Genomic DNA, 22,510 nt, shown 5'->3' with positions numbered 1-22,510 from the left:
AAGTACAAGGTATCCCTCATATCTACAAGAGTGAGGCCGGGTTCACACCGCATGGGTCAGCAGAGCGTAAGCAGCGCGTATTTTTTTCAGTGTCCATGTTAACAGATGAGAGCATTCACACCACACGCAGAGGCTGCGCGGCAGCGCATAGCAGGAGCAGAGCAGAAGCAGCAGTGCCGCGATCGTCTCAATTAAAGTGAAAGTACAGATTTGATGGACAAAGTAAATATGATTTCACACAAAAAGTGCTCAAAATGCACAGAATAAGCATATCTAGTGTGTTTTAACAAGAATTGAAGTATGTCAGGAAAGAAAATTAATATTAAAGAATATTTATAGAAGATTTACTCATTTAAACTTTTACGTTTTTAATTATTCAGTTTGGGTTAAAGTATGGTATGTTATAAAAAACTAAACTAAACTAGCCAGAAAATATGATATATAAACATTATTTTAGTTATTACACAGACAGCAATATAGGCTCTTGCATACCCAAATCAAACCCGAGTTTGCTGGCTTTTTTCGCTGAGTTTGCTGTCTTGTAAACATGTTCATGCGTCAGATGATGTAAAACACAAAGCTTACCTCATTTGTGTGCAGCAATGGATGACACGAGGCTTTTTTTAATTTATTTTTATTTATTTTCCGTGACAATAATCTCGAAAAGGATGTGATTGAATGTAGGATGAAAGTCCATGTGTTTGGAAATAGCGCCCCCCAGCAGTGGCGATTTACGGACTTCATCGGGTTGCCAAAGAAGGAGAGCTTATGCATGGAACCGACACCTATAACTTTGTGAAGAGAGATTTTTATGTGGATGATGGTCTGAGATCATTTCCGACTGCTGTTGAAGCTGTGGACTTACTTCGGAGGACACAAGCATCCCTGGCATAATTGAATATAAGGCTTGACAAGATAATGACAAACAGCCCATTAGTGTTGGCAGCCTTTCCCCCTGAAAATTGTGCTAAAAGTATCAAAGATCTTGATTTTGGAGATAAAACCATACTAGCTCACCGTAGTCTCGGCCTGAACTGGGAAATATCAACAGACACCTTTACATTCCACTCACCAGATAACAGCAAACCTCTCACTCGTTGTGGCATTCTCTCCACTGTTAACAGCTTGTATGACCCTTTAGGCTTTGCAGCACCTGTCACAATTCATGTAAGATTCTTGTTAAAAGAGCTGTCAAAAGGAATAGAAAACTGGGATGAGCCCCTCCATGAAGAGAAATGCAGGGAGTGGGAAATGTGGAGAAATTAATTGCAAGACCTGGAAAGAAGTCATGTTCAACAGACATATAGCTTGAAGTCACTCTCAAAGGCAACATTTACAGATCTGTGCATATTTTCAGATGCCTACTTCAAGGCTATTGGAGCAGTATCATATCTCAAGATGATCCATGAAGATGGACAGATTAACGTTGGTTTCGTCTTGGGTAAAGCTAAATTGACACCTCCAGACGAACCTACAACCTTATGTTAGACGACCCTATGTTAGAACTTTGTGCAGCTGTGTTAGCTGTCGAGATATCAGATCTAATCTTGGATGAGATTGATTTCAAACCAGACTCTGTAAAGTTTTTTCTGTGATAGCAAGGTCGTATTGGGTTACATACACAATGAAAGTAGGAGGTTCTATGTGTATGTGCTCAATTATGTTCAAAGAATCAGGCAATCATCAAAGGCTGAGCAATGGCATTATGTGCCTGCCGAGCACAATCCAGCCGAGGTCTGTTCCAGCTTCTCTTCTTACAAACTCCATGTGGTTGACAGGACCAGACATTCTTTAGACCTTCAGAAAGTGAGCTAACCTTGCAAGACACTTTTGAGCTGGTGAGTCCAGAGACAGATTCAGAGGTTTGTCCTTTACCTCAAGTGAGCATTGCTGCCACTAGTATAACTGAGAAATCACTTAACCCAGAACGCTTTGAGCACTTTTCACTCTAAGTCTAAAGGACAGACATGCACACATATAGGCTGGCATAAGTGTTATCAGCCCTTACTGGCTGAGTGTGTTAGCCCAAGCCAAAAAGGTCATCCTTCTTTCTGTCCAAAAGTCTGTTTTTCCTGAAGAGTACAGTGCTCATATGAGACATGTTGAAATCTCTCAAAACAGTCCTCTAATTAAGTTTAATCCTGTTCTGGGCGAAGATGGACTGATCAGAGTTGGTGGTCGTCTAATACATGCACCTGTGGTCAGTGATGAGAGAAATCCCATTGTCTTACCTGGATGACGTCATATCTCCACCTTACTAATTCGTCACTTCTATGATCAAGTGAAGCATCAGGGCCGCCTTTTTTACCGAAGGAACTCTGCGCACTGCAGAATACTGGCTAATTAATTAATTGGATGTGTTTGGTCCTTTCTCAGTCTCAGCTCATTGTACAAGAGGAGGTCATGCAGAGAGCAAGCGCTGGGCCATTCTCTTCACTTGTATGTCCACACGTGCTGTTCACATAGAGATTGATTCCCTTGACACCTCCAGCTGTATAAACGCACTTCAGAGATTTTTTGCCATTAGAGGGCCCATGAAACAATTTCGGTCAGATTGTGGAACTAACTTTGTAGCTACAAGCAAAGAACTAACTTTTGGTATCGCTGGAGGTGCTAGTATCTCCCAACACTACAAAGTCCTCGCAAGTGGAATAGTACACAACCTAACATTAAAGAAGGCGATCTCATATTTCTAAAATTCAATCAGAGCCCTCATAACAAGTGGCCTATGGCTCTTGTGTCCAAAGTCTTTTCAAGCACTGATGGGCGAGTACGCAAAGTTCAGTTGAAAGTTACTAACAGCGGATCTGGAAAGGATGTAAAGTATCTTTAGACCAATTATAGAGGTTATTCTTCTGTTGTCTAATGACAATTAAGACTTAAATGAGACATCCTTAGGATCCAAGTTTACTTGTCACTTGTACAGTTGTGGAGTTTTAGCGCCCCCAGTGGCAGTTCTCTAGAAAAATAAGTGATCACTTTTCTCATGCAGCCAACTCCTCAATCTTCAGGTTCCATCCTTTGTTTTGTGTTTGTAAAAGCATCATCTGTAGGTTAATTCTTCTTTACGTAATACTTGATGATACATATTTTCATATATTTGTGATAAGTTTGTTTATAGCTTGGATTTGATGTTTTTGTGATGATAGCCTTTAGCTATTAGCCTAGCCTTTGTTTGACATAGCACTCAGTGTGTTAATCTCAATCTACTTTGATTAGATAACTTCTCTGTATGAGTCAATATTTGTATTTGTTGCCAATTTCTTGGTCATCTGATAATCCCATTTAAATAAATTGATTACATTGATTTCATTTGGGGTATTTTCAGATAAGAGTTTCAGAACTACTTATATGAATGCTCTTTAGTCATTGGTTAATTTTTCGGATTATTGTTTATTTGCTGTGTTTTGCAGTTTTACTTAATTCATAATGTACCCGGCATCTTATTAAACGTCAAAGACTAAGATGAATCCTGACTCTTCTGTACTTTATGGATGGAGTTTGGCTGGCTGTTAAATTGCATTGGTAGATGCAAGGAGAACAGTACAAATAGTATGCGAGCAGTTTGCATACAGTCTGCTCTCTAAAATTGATGATGTATTCACTTCGAATCCTAAACTGATAACAAAATATGTGGAATCTTTTCAGTTATATGAATCTGTATTTGAAATGGATAAATGTTCCAACTTCTTTGAGTCAGTTAAGCAGTCGGTCTCTATCAGTCTCAATCTATTTCTATTCAATTTTGAGACCTTAGTGATGAAGAACTAAGGAAGCAAGAGATAGTTATAGCTATTCATTCAATGAAAAGATGGTCTTTCAGTTGAATTTTATCTCTGCTTTTGGGATATCATTGAAAACCCTTTATTCGAAATGTATACCCTAGTGAAAAAAATAGTATACTTAAGCACAATTTATTTGTATGTACTTTAGTGTAACTAAACGTACTGGTGGCACACTATAAATTGGTATACTTAAAGTCTAATTTTGTACTAAATGCATTTTAGTTGTCCAAAAGCAGTGCTGAAGTTCAACTAAAGTTGTATTAAATATACTTGTTTGTGTTAACTATTCCAAGTATACTTTAGTACACTTTAAATATACTCTTGTATTTAAGTTTTGAAATGCAGAATTCACTCAGCATAAACTTTAAATGTATTTTGGTGACATTAGAATTGCAATTCAAGAGTGTTGAACATACATTAATACTATACTGACAACAAACTTTTAGTGATTTTAAAACACATTGCAATGGCATTTCAAGTTAACTTGAAGTGTACTAATGGCATCATTATAGTGTGCTTCAAATAGGCTATAATAAAGTAATCTTTCTAAATAAAGTTACAGCTTTAGAATATGCCTTTTACAGACAGCCCCAGTATACCAGTAACTTACTTATCCAGTGAACATCAGTGAGACAGTGGGAACAGATTTCTATGTATATTGAATCCAGGAACCAGTACGGGCTGGAATCGAACTCGGGTCAGGCGGGCCGCTGTCGCACAAGAGCGCTCGGCTTACCTGTTGCGCCACCACAAATATATAGACTACGCTAAACTGGTTTTACTTTGTGTTCTATCTTGTTACAAGTACAGCTATAAGCGTGCAGACATAATTAATGGCAACTATTAATGACAGCACAAATTATATGGATTAAAAGACTATGAATCGCTGACAAAATTATTATAATTATAAAATAATTATATAGACACAGTAAGTGGTGCATGAAAATATACAACATGAACGTGCATTAAACTTTAAGCTGTTGAATAAATACGAAGCCCCACACATGACATGCAAGAAAAAAAATGAAACCGTGCGCACAATTTACTAATTCGTTCCCTCGAATTATGTGCATGATTTATAAATCGAGGGAACGAAATAATAAATCGTGCGCACGATTTAGCCTACTACTTTTTTCCTGCATGTCATGTCCAGGGCTACATAAAGAAATAAAACCATTAGACGCAACATTAAATATCAAGAATGTTTTGCTTCCCTTTTACCTGACATTATCTGACATTAACGCAACATGAAGCAATTGCATAAACCGGCACATTAATTTTATTCTTGTGCACGCACTAAAACACAGACAGTTCTGTTCATTGGTGGAAAATGTGAACGTGCAGAACTGCTTGTGTTTCCGTGTGTGCGGATGAAATATAATCATCTGTAACATTCCTCTGCCGATTGTCTCTGCACGCCTCAACTCTCAATGCACCACAACTCACAGCTCCTGACAAAAACGCAATGAAATGATTTGGTGGTCTTGCATTAAGCTGCGGATTTATATGTGACGCATAAATTACAATGATTTACTTTTCATGCAGTAAACGTTTCTGGAATTATTTGACATTTTAACTTTCTTGTGTTTTTTTTGTTTCTTTGTTTTTTGCTCAGGATCAGTTTAATCATTCATTTAATAATTCATAATATTTTGACAGCCCAAAGGGCTGCAGTCCATATTTCAAAGTGCAAATAAGGGCCATCAAAGTAGCATTAATGGGAAAAGTGTATTACATTGAAGTGCATTAGGAATACACAAATTGAATAAAACTTCTGATCAGGTATGTGAATTTCTTTCATCATTTCAAACTGACTATATGTTGTTTTCTTTATTTGTCATAATTACAAATATTTACTTATGTAACTACTTTCTTTTTGTATGTATATCTATTTGCAACCATGCAAAATTGTGAAAAGTGCTATTGAAATAAATTAAACAATAGCCTACCTGATATTCAAAGTGTGAGCAAATTATTAAAAAAGGTAAAGGTCATAATTATAAAACTTACTTATGGTTATTTTTTGCAACTCAAAACACATTTCCTGTAAACTTTTATCTATGCCAATACTATTTTTTATACTAAACAAGTAGAACTCAAATACTGTTCATTGAATTGGACATTTAATCATAACAGGTCAACATAGTATTCAAGAAAAATGGATTACTGAAGTACATAAAAATGTAACAAATTAAATAATTTTATTTGCAAATTTCTCATGGTTGCGTCTGAGCTGTAGGCAAAAGTTGGATTTGAAAATTCTGCCCTTACAGCCAATTAGCAGAAACAAACTAGATGTTTCAGTTCATACCTCATGTTTTCTGTGGTCTGCACAAAAAGAAAGTCTCATCTAAAAAAAAAAAATACATAGCATCATCTAAAAATAATTTGATCATTCTCTGAATTGAAATACACTGTGAGACTTGTGTCTTTAGCTACAATGACTTTCTAGACTCTAAAGTTTCCTTCTGACAAATGTGCCAAAATCTGCAACCAATAGTGGTTACTCCAGCGAGCTCGGATGTTTAGCAAAAGTACATCAAAACTGATTGTTGGTGAGTGTGATGGCATTGGCTTTATGGCGTGTTCAAAACATATCAATAATTGAGGTTCAACCAATAGTAGGATGTTGGGGCATGCCAATGGGGGTCAAGGTTTAGCTTCAGCAGTTACAGTGTTTTCAAGTCATGTCAGGAAGAATGTATTTAAAATGCACATGAACATCAGCACAACTCATAATTATGAGTTTAGGTAACTCTGGATTTTCTTAAGAGTTTCCGAGTTAAGTATGTGATTGTGAGAAAACATGTCAGAGGCAATGGATGCAGAGTCTGCCCTAGTGAAAAAACCCTACCAAAATGTATTTAAAATAGGCCTACATTCATTTCACACTAACTAAAAACCCATTAACTTACAGTAGTCTGCATTTGAAGTGGATCAATAAAGTTAATCAAAGTTGTCCTTAGAAGAAGGTTTTAGGACAACTTTGATGAATGGTTTTGATTCGCTTTAAATGTTGACTATTTACAGACATACTGACATAAATATTTTAATTAAACTTTATTTGCAGTTCTTCTTTATTGCACAATGCATATTTCTAAATATTAAGCCTAAAATGTGTTTAATCACTATTAGTAAGCATAGTATGATCACTGTATTATTTGAATGCAAGATATATATACTTGTACTAAAGTATACTTGCAATAGTTCCACTTTAGCATAATCAAATATACTTAAGTATATCTTTAGTTGGACCTCAACACAAAAATACTTGTTCCAGTTTAGCAGACTTTAAGTATACCAATTTAGTATACTAAAAGTACAATTGCAGGGTATTTATATTAAGTACATGCAAATGTAAATGCAATTGTAGTACACTTAGCATAAAATAAACGTAAATAGATTTTAGTATATATATTTTTCACTAGGGTAAGGAATGTATTGAATCAAATTAATTCTATGACTTCTATGAAACAGAGGTTAATAACACTACTCCCTAAACCGGATAAAGATCATTTGATTTTGGATAACTGGCATCCTATAATATTATTAAATGTAGATTATAAACTTTTATCACGTTTATGCAGTTGATTTGAAAAAAGGTCTAGACGAAATCATTAATGAGTGTCAAACTGGGTTTATGGCTGGCTGACATAATTTGGAACATTAGACTGATTTTGGATTTGTTAGACTATTCAAATTTGGTGGAATCAGAGGCTTTAATTGTTTTCCTAGATTTCCATAAAGCTTTTGTCACAATTGAGCATCAGTTTATCTATAGGGCATTAAAATCTTTTAATTTTGGGGAAAAATTTGTTTCTATAATTGAAATGTTTCCTAGAGGTATTAATAGTTCTATTAATTTATATCCAAACTTCTAAAAGATTTTGCTTTTGAGAGGAGTACGCCAAGGTTGTCCTATATCCCCTTTTTTATTCCTTATTGTAGTAGAGTTTCTTTACATTTGAAAGAACAGTTTGAATTCTCCAAATATTCAAGGAATTACAATCTTCAACAAAAAAATTAGATTAACTCAGCTTGCAGATGATACTGTTCTTTTGTTAAGGAATAAAGAACAGTTGCCCACACCATTGCAGTTAGTGTAAACTTTTTCTGTTGCTTTTGGTTTAATGTTAAATGTAACGAAATGTGAAATAATGTGCCCTTATGAATCAAATGAAAAATGTTTATCTAACATCCCAGTAAAAAATAAGATTCAGTATTTAGGAATAAGTTTTACAAAAGATATAGTGGAGAGACAAGAATTAACTTTTTTCCTTAAACTTAAAGCCCAAAACATCTTTATGTAATAACTGGCTTCAAAGAGACTTGACTAGTATAGGTAGAGTCCTTCTAATCAAAGCAGAATGGGTATCTAGATTTGTTTATCCGGCATTATCCCTTTTTGTTCAGGATTCAATTTGGAAAAAAATTAACAATTTATTTATTAAATTTGTATGGAGGAATAAACATCATTTGAGAAAAAAAATTCTTCAAGGTCTTCAAGGTTTTTTTTTGGGGGGGGGGGGTTTTACTTTTTGACTTTTTCGATTTAAATTATACTTTCAAAGTAAAATGGTTCATAAACTGTCTTAAATCAGACTCAATATGGTCTTTTATAACGCATAATATTTTTAAAAAGGTTGGAGGTTTACACTTTTTGTTAAAGGGGACCTATTATGCCCCATTTCACAAGATGTAATATAAGTCTCTGGTGTCCCCAGAGTGTGTATGTGAAGTTTTAACTCGAAATACCTCACAGATAATGTTTTATAGCATGTTAAAATTGCCACTTTTAGTGGTTGAGCAAAAACGAGCTGTTTTAGTGTGGTCCCTTTAAATGCAAATGAGCTGCTGCGATCGGCCTAAGAGGGCGGAGCTTCAAGAGCTTGTTTTCCAGTGACAGGATTTACTGGAAAACGCACTATAATGTCAGAAACTGCAAATATATGCTGCATGGAGATAGAACAGGTATAGTTTAGTTAAATTACAGTTATAACTTATATTGTCTTCTCGCTTTTAATCCACTATATTAGTACAGGCCTGTTGTACCATCCGAATGATAGCCAAAACTATACAGATGAGATTTATAACATTTATTGTACTTCACAGAAAAGATGAAGCATCCGTTTTCACTCTAGAAAAACATTGTAAGAGCTTAATAAAACACTGCAAGTGTGCATTAAAATATTATTCATAAACACTCTCTCTTTTCCTTGTATTACCAACATACACAGCGAAGTACACAGAAACACTCGTTAAAACTAACAGTAAACGAATATATAAAGACCTTATGCCTTTTGGGTGGTGCTTAATAAACTTTGTACCCATAAATCAACTCCGATGACCTGTATTAAAGTGCCCTCACCTTCATTACTGCTGTATCCAGTATCACTCTGGAGACTGTAAGCTGGATCATGAACAGTTTTTACTTGAATGTCCTTGAGTAGCACATTTTTAGAACAGTTTCTGTTTTATATTGTTTCTTTGTATTGATATTCATTCACTAAGCAGTCCTGTGTGAAATGATTCATGCAGACATAAACGTATTTCAACAGAACTGAGGGAGGACTTTCTGGAAAACCAAGTTAATCCACCTTGTTTAGGGAGTAAATGGAGAGAGTTATGTGGATTAATCCATCCAGCTACAGAACACCTAAAATGCTTGGGAGACGTTCTCATCAGTGCAATGGCGGTCTCACCGTGAACGCGCTCTGGGCGGTTCTATGTTCAAACGTCAGTGTCTGTCAACATTCATGGGCGGGGCCTGTGGCTTTTGTGATGTCACACTGCCAGGGATCTGGAAACAGCTTGTTCTGAGACACTGCTTATGATTTATGGGGATTAAAAAAAAGGAGTGGGTGGATTTTTATCACTATAGGGTGGTCCTATACACACACTGCCAACACACATTTATGTCCAAACACCATGCAAAAGTGAATTTTGCATAATAGGTCCCCTTTAATGTGTGATTATTCTACTAGCAAACTGTGGCATTATCCTATTTCAGTAACACTTTAGTATAGGGAACATACATAAACTAACTTACACACATTAACTACGACTTTTCCCTCAATAAACTCCTCATTTACTGCTTATTAATAGTTAGTGAGGTAGTTGTTAAGTTTACGTATTGGGTAGGATTAAGAATGTAGAATAAGGTCATGCAGAATATTGTGCTCATAGTCAGGCATTAATATGTGCTTAATAAGTACTAATAAATAGCCAATATTCTAGTAATATGCATGCTAATAAGCAACTAGTTAAAAGACCCTCAAATAAAGTGTTACCCCAATTTTTATTAACAAGCTCCTAAGGCCTGGAAGTTCTAACTTTTCCCCACATAAAGCAATCTTGTGGAATAATGCTTATATTACAGTTAATTGGAAATCTCTTTATTTACAGAGTTGGATGGATAAAGGAATTTACTTTTTATCTATCAGTCAGCTCAGTTGCTTTCTTTCGAAAAATCTATGAATAAATGGCCATTTCCTATTAAATATAGAGAATATTATACTGTGATAAACACAGGTTTATTGATGTTAATGAGAAGCCATATTTTGTCCCTTAATATTAGTAGAATTGAACCCGTTCTTCGTTTAAATGGGGTGGACATTAACAGTAAAAAAAAAAAAGGCACAAATAAATTTATTAGAAATCTATTTTATGAAAAGAGATCTATTAAGTGTCACGTAAAGAACGACGGATGCAATTGCAAGTTAATCTCTTTATTAAGAGCTTCACCACAGATGGTCAGTCACAGGTAAGACACAACGAACACAGCAGGAGAGTGGTGACGCAGGGACCTCGATGGGCGATGAGAGTCCTGATGAATGGTGACTGGTGAAGTGTGTCCGTGAAACTGTGCCGAGTGAATCTGTGGGTGAAATCCAGAGAACGATCCAACGAGGAAACAGGAAACAGGAAACAATGATGAGAAATCCAATCCAAGGAACATACAAACACGAGCAAACACGGGACAATAACACCAGGACTCCAAACAACGATCTGACAAACATGAGACGAAAGACAAGGCGTTATATAGGCAGGCGTAATTGCGAACAGCTGCCGCTGATCAGATAATCAGCGGCGACGCCCACACGAACAATCAGGTGACACACCACAGAACCACACAGACACCAGAATGAGACAGCGGATTCATGAACCGTGACATTAAGCCTAGAGGGAAATTCTTCTGGAACATTTGTTTCCCAGAGATTATTTGGAAAAAAGCTTGGCTGCTTCTCTTTCAGTTTTGTATATCTAAAAAACTTCAGGAAATACATCTGAAAGTACGTCATAATATTTATGTTAGTAACTATACTTTATCAAAACTTATGGATATTGATCAGATCAGCCGAAAATAATTGTACATCATTTTTTGAATGTTACCATTCCAAAAAATTCTGGGAAGATTTTATCTATGCATATTCAACAGAAATCTGGTTATAATTGTGAATTAACATCCAAAGATTTTATCTTATATTTTAAATAAAAAAAAATGCACCTGTCAATTTTATGATGAATCTGGTAAATTTGATGATGATTTTATTTGGTAAATTTCATATTCATAAAAGTAAAAGAAATAATTCTAAACCCTGTTTGAATTACTTTATTACTGATTTTATTCGTTAAAGAGTTGGAAGTTACTTGAAAATTGAACTGGTATATGCTTTCCTTTTTTTTCTTTAAGTACTAATTTTTGGTTATTTGTTTTTCTTCTTGCTTATATTTAAACATTATTAACATTATTATTATGTACATATATTATTTCTATGTGATGTACACCCATTCCTTTAATTATGTTCTCTTTTTAGATGTCTTATTAAAGTTGTAAATGTTGTATGTTATGTCCTTAATGTCTTAAAGAATAGAATAGAATTATGCAGTTGAACGATGTTTGATTACAAGTCCGTTTAGAATTGTTTTGGAATGATTTGATGCAGTTTATATATAAAAACGGTCTCTGTGGGTTGTGCCTGTGGATTTCAAGTCTGTGTCACTCTGAGGTCACTCAGAAGAAAGTCTGTTTTGGGGATCAAACAACTCTGGCATTATCTTGGTGGTTTTCAAGCTGTGCCCTCTTCTGTTACGTTTGGCTGTTGTAGAGATAAGGCGTTCACAGATATCCACAAAAGATAGGTATTTGGGCGGGGGGCGTCCAGGACGAGTCCATGAGTCCGAGCCTCCATGGTGGGTCTGCAGACGATGGCGGCCATGGCGGGTCAATGTCCGAGAGCGGCCATGGCGGAGCCCTACCCACATGTACTTGCCCCCCCCCCCAGTCTGGGGGGACTGGACGAGATAAACACACATCCTGAACCTCATCAACCATGAAATTTGAGCCGTTTAAATACAAAATTAAATTAATAGTTTCGCTTAAGGAGAAATAATCGTCAGGTTCATCAAAGCGGATAGTGTTCTCGTCCAGTCCGTCCAGAAACAGGGCGATCAATAGGGATGGGCGATATTATCGTTTGCGATATATACCGTTAAAAAATTCTCCTCACAATAAAAATTTGTCTCCTCGCGATAATTACGATAAGTCTAGTTGTTGATGTAGTTCCGTTCGCGACCGATCCACTGTTCAAGTGCAGAGTTAAAACGAGCATGACGAAAGGCATGAGGCTGAGGAGCAGCTTGTTGTTAAGCGAGGAGCTACCTCCACAATTTGGAACTGGTTTGGTTATAGAAAATCAGATGCGGAGCAAACTACCATAATCACTATAAACAAATGTTCGATGAATGAGCCGTATGTCATTCACGCCGTCATCACCCGGGTGTTGATAGCGCACGAGCGCAGGTGAGACCTCTCACGTTGCTTCTGTGTTTAAACTAAACTAATTTAAACCTTGCCAATTTAAACATTCATCCGTAAAACGCGAAAGAGAACTCGCGCGCACTGTGAGGAGATTTACTCATCCGAAGCGCGTACAGGAGAGCTGCGTCATAGCTTTATTTATCTGAAGACATAGTTGGGTTACTTTTTGATACAGTTTGGGCTGTGATGGTTGGCATGACAACCGCACCACCGTGGTCGTGTGACATATATCTATATCTATATATAAATCGATCTATATGTAAATCTATCTATATCTATATAAAATCTACCGGGTTTTTTTTTCAGCAATGACGGAAAAAATACGAAGGCCGTCCGTCATTTTGACAGATGAGGCTGATGTAGCTTGTAAATGTAATTCCCACTCCTGTCCAGTAGGTGGTGAGTGCGCTCCAGTGTGGCAGCAGAGCGCGAGTTCAGTCTCCAGAATAAAATGATGCCTTTGATTACACACAGGCAAGCCTCAGTTAAGGTATATTTTATAATAATAAAGTTATGATACTTATACTTACATAATTCAGTTTCTAATTTCTAGTTTTGTTTTAAATGGTTCGTTTTGTTATTTTTCTTGCTGACTATCAGGTTTATGGTCAACGAATTCTGAGGTATAAGTTAACGTAATGTTAAGTGAAATAGTTTGCAACACTGACTAAACTGACGATTTCGGTAAGCTACTGTGTCTTTCAACATATTTTTATGTATTTCGTTCTGCAAAGAGGAAAGGATGATCAAGCTGTTCAAGATGAAAACTGAGAAGTCTTTGTTCAACTTTCTTTTCATAATATAAATAAATGCATAGCCTAGGCCTATTAACTTATCCTGCAAGTTCATGAATAAAAATGAAAATGTGAACTAAATCAGAAGCTATCAAATGTCTTATCATTATAATCTAAAAATGAAAATGACGGGAAATAATTGATTATGACAGATTTTTTTACTGTCCGTCAAAATATATATATATATATATATATATATATACATATACATATACATATACATATATATATATATATACATACATATATATACACATACATATACATACATATATATATACACATACATACATACATACATACATATATATACACATACATATATACATATATATACACATACATATATACATATATATACACATACATATATATACACATACATATATACACATACATATATATACATACATATATATACATACATATATATACATACATATATATACATACATATATATATATATATATATATATATATATATATATATATATCGTCATTGGTATCGTTATCGCAATAAATGCCTGAAATTATCGTGATAATTTTTTTAGGCCATATAGCCCATCCCTAGCGATCAAACGAGCATCTGACCAGTTAGTCAAAAAAGCAAGCTCTACGAACTCCTCCACATACCTCTCCAGTGAACGTCCAACCTGGAACAGTCCAATGAGCCTGTTTGCCGCAGAGGTTGGCGTGAAAGGCTGTGGGGGAGCAGGAGCCACAGGAATGCGAGCCGTTGGGGATACAGGGACCAGGAAGATACCCATCTTGTTGTTGTGGATGTCCAGCGGTTTTGGTCTGTTCTTCTGTTACGTTTGGCTGTTGTAGAGATAAGGCGTTCACGGATATCCACAAAAGATAGGTATTTATTAACAACGAAGGAGATCAACATAACCAAACACATATGCAAACATAAGCTTAACCTCAGAACAGACAAGGAGTGAAGGGAGTGAGTCCATATAAATAGGGAGTGCTGACGAGGAAGTCCAGGTGTAGATGATCAGTGATGATGGGGAGATGACGAGGGAAGTGAGTGCAGGTGTGGAGACAAGAGGATGATGGGAAATGGAGTTCTGGAGACACAGGATATGTGACATCTTCAAACCAATCTGTCTTTTACAAACTGCTTAAGTTTGACATCTTCTTCCTTAGCTAGGCTCATCTTTTACAAGCTTGCAAGGCCATAAAGTACTTAGCTGGTGGGCTTATTTAGCTGTTTAGCTGACACTGTTTCTTATACTCACCAGCGCCGATTTTTATTCGCATTTGACGCTTGGTGAGTTTTAATTATAGGCCCTGCATAGAAGATAAAAATTCAGCGATTTTCCCAATAAATGTATTGCGTAGTTTCTATTGTCTTAAGTTATTATTGTATTGTGATTTTTGTTGATGCTTGTCTTGTTATTGGTTTATTTGGCACATCTTTTCGCATTCTATTTTTTTTACATTTGAGTTTTTTCCTCAATGGTATGAAAACTACTGTGGCCAATAGAGCTCAACGTGCTGCAACTGAAGAAAAAACATGCAAACAGAAAAAACACCAGCAAATTAAGAAAACACCTTCATCAGTTTTACAACATGTGTGCTGCAAATAATGACGTATAAAGGGAGCACCTGAGGAAGCAGTCAACACCTTCTTGTCTTTGAGGGACTGTTCAGCAGGCATCCCGAAGCATGGCAGGGAAGCGCAGGGTCTCATTCCCTGTTCTCAGGGAACCATGGTTACATGCATAACCTGAGACATTCCCTTTCGAAAGGGAACTTCAACTCTGCGCTAGACTGCGCTATGGGGAACGATATACCAATGCTGCTATGCTAGAGGAGAGTGCATGCCCAAAATGTCTGGACAAACGTCCGGCAGTTCCAGGGAAAAACCGGGAGCAACTTCTCCAAGGCTGTCAGTGACAGCATTCCCTATGGCCAACAGCCCAAGCTGAGCCTAAAAGAGGCCTACTGTGAAAAGTCTACCAAGGCTGCTCAAGGCATCTGGGACCAACAAACCATAGAAAGTGGTCCCTTAAAGGGAATGTGGCCAGGAGCCCAGAGGAATCCTGGCCAGTCACTAGAGGGGACCAAATCACCCCCGATGCCACCAAGGAGGCTTTACTAATCTAGCGGAAGCCAAACACAGCCTGGCCAACCTTGTCTGATTCACAGAATATCCAAGCGCAAACTCCAAAAGAGGAGAGCAGGAAAGAGTGACTGCGAAAAGGCAGTAAGCAACTCAAACCCACACGCAGAGATGGGCATCCTGGAGAACGGAACTCAGCTAAGCACTATAAACCCTCGTATTGAGGGGAGTAAAACCACTCATCCTAGGATCTCAGCTTCTGATTAAAACGCTGAGGAGGCTGTGCGCTAGAAAAACCCTGGTACAGGGGAGCACAAACCAGCCTGGGGCCAGTCTGAACGGGAGACTTCACAGAAGTCTACAACCAATGACCAGCTTAGGGAGCTAAGCACAATTACGCAGTCAAACCAAAGGGAAGTACGAAGCTTAACCTAACGGACAGACTATACTGTAGGCACATAGCCATGGAGGCCGACCAGAATGGGCCTACAACATAACTAAAAGTACTTGCAGTGAACTAATATCACAACATGAACCCAACACACATGTTGGTATTCAGGATGGCCCATAAGGACATTCGACTGAAAACAAAGCATGCTGAGTGCATGACCAACCAAGTAATTAGGTAGCTGTGAGTGCCCACAAGACAGCCCATCCAACACAATCCGACGAGCAGTGTACTCGGTAAAAGCACCCTTTTACTCTTCAATCAAGAGGAGTACAACGTACACCAACACGCGCTAAAGAAGGCCCCATGGGCCTATAACCTCAGCAGACACGTAGCATCAGCTCGTGGCAGTGTTATCGAGGTTCAGGCTAGACAGACCGACTACAAAGGGAGGTCATTAGCCAGCCCGAGCCCCGGCCAGCCAGCGACATAAGACCCTTTACTGTAAAGTAAATAAAAACTGAAAGGGAAAAAGCCAGCATGCTTACAAAGGAGGCCTTTAAAGCCTACCCATCGCACGCGGCGTCAGCTAGCTAAAGTTCTAGAAGCAAAATAGAACCGAGTAACAGACAGGGTAGCTATTTAGCTCGACTAGAGCTAAAGGAAACCAAGCTCAAGGCAGCAAATGCATAAAACCAGACCAAAAATTGGTTTTCGTACAAGAGCTCACCTCAAGAGGCAAGCCACTTCAGGGATGTACTCAGTAAAAGCACCTTTTACTCTCCAAGCGAGAAGAGTACAAAGCCAAACTCCAGCGTGACACATAGGAGGCCTGCGAAGGCCTACAACCCGTATACATGTGGCGTCAGCTAGTAGCATCATGACCCATCCATGGTGATGAGTCACATAGAAAGCCACACAAAGCTGTGCCAACATGCAGACAGAAAGGAGGCCCTGACGGGGGCCTACAACCTCTATGAACACATGGCATCAACCAGTGGTAGCTTCATGACTAGGGCCAGCCCGCAGGCCAAGTACTTGAGAAACCCTCAGGTATGAGAAGTACTACGCCGCAGAACTCAACGAAAGGCCTAACCTAGGGCCTATTCGTACAGAGGTGGGCGTGGCCGAAGGCGGCGAGAGTCAAAACATGACTTAACCATGGAATGAGTCTAGACATAACCAGCCCAGCTGGGCCAACACAGAGGGTACAAAAGGAGGCCTGGCCAGGCCTACTACTTTTACCACCATGTGGCGCCAGCCAGCGGACATAACAGGGAACAAGATCAAGGGGACCAGCTCTAGAACCTACAAGATAACTGTGGGGAACTAGTTACACAGCCTGAGCTTAAGCCTACACATTCCAACAGGCAATGTACCTCAGTACACATATAAATGCTATCACGGTCTAAGGAAGGCCGAACAGGCCTATCACCCCAGACAACGTGAGCAAAAGCCTGAGGCAGTGCTAAAAAATACATGAGCAAACTCATGATAGTAACCTACAGCGCCCAAAAACAAGCTGTGACGAGAGAGGCTACAATAAAGAGCCAACAATCTAACAGCAAATGCAAGACAGCTGCTGTGGTCATGATCGACTGGGAGCTAACAGAGATCATACTATTCTAACCAGAATAAGACTCTCTACACTCAACCTGAGTGTGCAATCCAACAGGTGATGCACTCAGTGAAACACACACCCTAACCGGGGAGTACAACAAAACACCACGTTCATAGATAGAGGCTAATCACAGCCTGCTATCACAGAAACAGGCGTTAACCCGTGGCAGCACATGAGTAAGCTCATGTAGCGTATGCACACGTATCAGGATAATCAATAAACTTTGGAGTTTTCAGAACGCTTTTAACCTGGTGAACTTTGTTTATAAATCACTAAATCGGCGCCGGACGGCTGTGACTTTCGGCAGGTTTGTGGGCCTGCGATGGTAAACAGGAAAGTCCAACTTCCTCACTTTGGTGACTACAAAAGGAGCACCCCCCCCAGAGACTGACCAGATCCACATTCCAACACCCCACACACACAGGGACACACAAAAACACACACACAGACACATACAGAAACACACAATCATACATTTTTAACTGTATATGTGAACTACCACTATGCTGGAATATATATATGATATATTTTAGAGCCTATGCATGTTTCCTAGTGTTTAAATGAGTGTATTTGTGCTAGTGTGCATTTTAATAGGGGAATCCCTTCTGTAAACCATAACTTCTTGTCTATGCGTTTCTGATCTGTCGAGTTTGATCTCGTTTTAAAGCTCCGGACTTGAGCTATTCATTGAGACATGTCACAAAACGGACAAATGCATTTTTATATGTGTTTAATGATCCTGTGAAGAACACACTCCATCTCGAAATCCGATCTGATAGCCATTAAGTATGCAAATTCAGCTAGGAGACCAAACAAAGCAACTTTGCCCGCCAAATAGTGCTGCGCCTCTATTGGCTGCTACAATTCAGGAGGTGTGTTAGCTTGGGTTTCCATAAAGACAACGACACACACCTTCGCTCGCTCTCTTGTCTCTTCGCGCTCTCTTCTTCTTCTCCTTTGTCTCCCGACTGACTCACGAACACCTCGTGCACGGACGCCTCAGGTGACCGCGCTTCCCAACCACGCGCGCAGTTCGGGAGGACCACTTCCTTAGACTTTCTCTCTCTTCGGCTAAGTTACTTAAGCTTAAACCTCTTTTGAAAACCCCGCCGGAGAACCCTCTCTGAAAGGACCAACCCAGCCAGGCGCATTGAAACTGCTACACACGGACTTGAACCAATAAGCAAGTATTATCATTTATCTGAATTTGTCTAAACTGATTTCTGTGCTGGCTCTCTCTCAAAAAGGTTTAACAAAGAATTTGCCATCCTTTGATCATCTTTCTTTCCATGTCTTTTCTTCATTCTCACTCTTGTGTATATATATATATATATATATATGTGTATACCTTCTGTATATATTTTAGACGTATAATCTCAGTCATAGTTGCATATATTAAACACTTTAATTCATGCTCGATTGTTCTGTTCGTTCTTTCAACTGAAGACCAAGTCACTTTAATGTTTTTCGATCGCTTTATGCTTTAGTTATTTTCATGGCCAGAGAATAACTCTGTTTATAATATTCTGTGAGGGACTTAGTTTGCTGGACAAACGAACAGTTTCTCTAAATAATTATTAAACCAGAACTAATCATATATGTAATTGATTATAATTCGTTGTAGTTGATTCACAATATATGTTTAATTCCCCGTTGGGTCGATATATGAATCATAATTTATTCATAACCTTATGAATCATTATATTCATATTTCATCCATAAATTGATTAATAACTGTACGAACCGCTACATTCGTTACACTCACATATGCATGTAGGGCTAAAGCTTAGAACCCCAAAGCAAACATGAATGCTTTGTAATACATGCCATCCAAACAGGATAAATGTTTCACAGAACAGAACTGGAATCTGTAATGAATCCTAGAGAAAGAAAGCTAGAATATTTAGCATTGTAATCTGAAACTTGAATATAATTCAAGGGGCTCATGTGAAGAGATTATAAGCATGACAAAAGTTCTAAAAAGTGGGGCCTAGCAGCACTGCATAACTCATCTTCTCGAAGATAAGGGCCTACCACCTGGGAAAAACAGCACCAGGAAGGCTAATAACAGCCTATAACCTTAGCTGTTAACCTCAGCCATAGCACTTACATTTTCACATTGAAGGGGAAATGGGCATACAGCCCGCAACTACCTCAGGAGGAGGCCAGAACTAGGAACTATACAACCTCACAGGGATAGTAATAATAAGGGTGATGTAACAAACAAACACCTAAACCTAGCTCTAGCCTAGCCGCTAGCTAAGGCCTACTGGGCCAAGCAAAGCTTGGGCTTCATTTTGAAACCTTCAAATATGAGGAGAAAATGAAGCACTGCAAGCTAACAGTCCGATAAGCCGCCCTGTACACAAATAACTGAAGCGACAAGTGCGAACTCAAACCAAACTAAAGTATTAGCTGAGAAGCTACTCTAACATAGGAGGCTACAAAATAACGGCCATAAAGTGGCCTGCATGTTTTGAAAATTAGCCAACCTAATGCTACAGTTATTTTGCCCAAAAGAACCCCTTCTAACTTTACTGACTACATGCTCAGGAAAGCTATACAGGAAAAACAAGGTCTACACTTTTTATAAACATAAAAATATAGACCCAGCTTTTCCCTCCTTATTTTAATGCATGAAGAAGGATGAAATCAAAAGTTCTTTTAAGCCTAAAAGCACTTTCACTATCAAGCCAAAAATATTATCAAAAGGCCAGCCGACAGCCTAACTGTAAAAGAAGCACCTGAGCAAGTAGAAAGAACTCAAACTCAGGAGGCGGAGGAAGAAGGGGAGAGGGCAAATGCAATGTTGCCCTCGCAACGAGAGGGAATCGATCACAGACGCTATTGGTGTACGCGATCAATCACAGGCGCAGTCTCTGCTCCTGCTCTAAAAAGAGGGGGTGCCTGAGCGGCCATACTGGACCTCTGACCCTGTCTCAGAGCCTTAGCTCAAGATGGGCCAGCCTCCTGAAAAACTACATGCCCAGAAAAACTATACAGCAAAACAAGGTCTTATTTTAGCCATCAGTCTGATCATAAGAAGTATCTGATCATGATATAAAATATATATATATACACATGCATATAAATACATACATCCTATATATGTATATATTCACACACATATTTTTTATATATATATATATATATATATATATATATATATATATATATATATATATATATATATATATATATATATATATATATATATATATATATATATATATATATATATATGGGAGGTGAAAGAAGAAGAGGAGAGGGTAGATATAAATCACCCTTTAAATAGCTGGGGGATCATTATAAATGCAATGGTGTTTACAATCGATGACCCATCTCACTCTCGCTTCTTCCTCCTCCCATCTGTCTGGCTCAGATCCAAATCTGAATGGCCAGGGGGTTTTCCATGCCCTCCCGATCTCAAATGCGGAGATCAGGAGAGAGTGGAAAGTCTATGGGAGCTGCAACGTTCATGGACAGAAAGGAACTGTTCGTCGAGCCGTCCGCGCGCGGCCCCTTTCTTAACGTGCTCTCACGGCAGCTGCAGTCCGCCGAAAAGCGCGTCCCAAAAACACAGCAGCTCACATACCCAGCGGCCAGAGGAGCGCTCGCTATCGGATGCGATGACATCAAACACGGACGTCACCGTCATCCAACTCACAACCTCGTCAGCCCAGGGGAAGCCGAGAGAAATATAATTCTCTCAGATTTCCCAACGAGCTCACCTGCAAGCCCTATGATTGCAGCCGCCGTACTGCCTCAGCACACACGGGGCTACAAACATCAGGCACAGATGCAGACACCTCCTCCCTCGGGAAGAGTGTCAAACGAGAACGGAGCGTCCCAACAGGAGAGACGCTCACAGTGAACAACAGACAATCATACATAGACGGCGCCCTCTATGCGTTCACTCCTCTCCAGACAGAAAAACGCCAGAAACGTGTACATCAAGTGTCAAACCCCTGGGACACGGATTAACACATCCTCCTGGACGTTTGCAGACATAAAAGGAGTAATTTCCTACCGGAGTTTGTGAAATAATGGCACGAACAAAACAGTCCCGAAAAGACGAGAAGGTGTTGACTGCTTCCTCAGGCGCTCCCTTTATACGTCATGGTTCGCGCCGTTCGACGTCATAGGCTGTCGCCGGCCAATAGGATTGGAGTTGTGTGATTCTTGGCATTTCGAACACCTGTCACGAGTGACGGTTCCCCATTGTGCAGTCTAGCGCAGAGTTGAAGTTCCCTTTCGAAAGGGAACACTACACTTTGCATTTTCACATATGTAAATATACTTTTTTTTCATTGTAATTTAACAAATTTGGGTAACACTTTAATTTAAGGTCTTTTAACTAGTTGCTTATTAGCATGCATATTACTAGAATATTTATTAGTGCTTATTAAGCACATATTAATGCCTTATTCTGCATGACCTTATTCTACATTCTTAATCCTACCCAATACCTAAACTTTACAACTACCTTACTAACTATTAATAAGCAGTAAATTAAGAGTTTATTGAGGAAAAAAGTCAGTTAATAGTTTATATGTGTTCCCTATACTAAAGTGTTACCCAAATTTGTGAATGGGTTTGTTATTTGTGCATTATTTTGAGTACTGACATTTTCATATTGTTTTTATTTTTGCTCTTATCTGGCTGAGATTGAGTTTTTCATCAATAAAACACTCTATACTTTGCATTTGCTTGGTTTCTGTAGTTTTCTTTTGTATTTATACATTTCACTATATGAATAGTATTTCTGGCATAGTTTTGGGGATTCTGGCATAATATCGGTCCAGTTACAGGTGTATTCTGGGGCTTCTGGATAAGTTGTGGTTGAGTTCTGGCTGACATCTGGGGATAACGGCGCTGTATCTAGGTACATTGTAAAGTTCTGGGTGAGTTTTGGTCTACTTCCGGCATTGATCTGGCTGACTTTAGGCAAACAGCACTTGAGCCAACCTTGGACCATAATTCCATGCGGTATGTGGGCCAAAATCTCTGCCGAAACTCAGCCAGATCT

At 38.6% G+C, this 22,510-nt stretch overlaps 1 protein-coding gene across 4 annotated transcripts in view; it reads left to right on the top strand.

Moving 5' to 3' along the window:
- LOC125245989 (protein phosphatase 1H-like) overlaps positions 1 to 22,510 on the top strand; it is a 177,180-nt gene that overhangs the window by 94,322 nt on the left and 60,348 nt on the right. The gene's annotated exons all lie outside the window — the stretch shown is intronic.

Source organism: Megalobrama amblycephala, linkage group LG14 (genome assembly GCF_018812025.1).
Source record: "Megalobrama amblycephala isolate DHTTF-2021 linkage group LG14, ASM1881202v1, whole genome shotgun sequence".
Taxonomy (NCBI): domain Eukaryota; kingdom Metazoa; phylum Chordata; class Actinopteri; order Cypriniformes; family Xenocyprididae; genus Megalobrama; species Megalobrama amblycephala.
The sequence above is the reverse complement of the archived record's forward strand: the minus strand, read 5'-3'. Positions and strand labels throughout refer to the sequence as shown.